Genomic DNA, 664 nt, shown 5'->3' with positions numbered 1-664 from the left:
TAAAAAGAATAAAATTTAACAAATATATATTTAAAAGATTTAAAAATATTAGCAATTATATATAAAGCAGTTTAAAAGAAATCAAGAGAAAACTGGATTTTAGCTTGAGAAAAACTATTAGATTATACTAAGCTGTGTGTCTTGTGGCAAACTCATTCTAAGAGTAGCACAATATTTACCTTTTCTCTGGGTGGAAGGTACGTGCAAGCAGTTCTGTTCGGGTCTTTCCGTTGGGATTCAGTGTCACGTCTTTATTTTTACACCATTAAGAACTCAAAGGATGTGTCTTGTTTTATGGAGGTTTTCGTTAATTCTTCTACTGGAGGTGTTTCATTTCTTTTGGAGTGTCTTCAGGTTTTGGGGGTTTGTTTTTTTTTTTGGTTTTGTTTTGGGTTTTTGGCATTCGTTTGGTGTGCGCGTGTGTGGGTGTGCGTGGGTGTGCACGCGGGGGTGCGTGTGCTCGCGTGCGTCCTCCGGGACGCACCGCTGTATATTCATGTATAAACTGGAGTTGGAGTCTGGTTCAGTCGCTTGAGTCCTGATGAATGCATTTTTTGCTTGTGGTTTCAAAACGAAGTGTTGCTGTTCCTTTCTTTTCTTGAGACGTACAGAGTGGTCTCTCCCTCCGCCTTCCTCTCCCCCCCTCCCTCTCCCCCCCCCCCGC

General features: G+C 41.9%; 1 protein-coding gene across 1 annotated transcript in view; it reads left to right on the top strand.

Annotated features, from left to right (window-relative positions):
- CASKIN1 (CASK interacting protein 1) overlaps nucleotides 1–664 on the top strand; it is a 24354-nt gene that overhangs the window by 22443 nt on the left and 1247 nt on the right. The window lies entirely within an intron of this gene.

Source organism: Aptenodytes forsteri, unplaced genomic scaffold, assembly GCF_000699145.1.
Source record: "Aptenodytes forsteri isolate BGI_AS27 unplaced genomic scaffold, ASM69914v1 Scaffold55, whole genome shotgun sequence".
Lineage (NCBI taxonomy): Eukaryota > Metazoa > Chordata > Aves > Sphenisciformes > Spheniscidae > Aptenodytes > Aptenodytes forsteri.
Note: the sequence above shows the minus strand (reverse complement) of the source record. Positions and strands in the feature narration are given on the sequence as shown.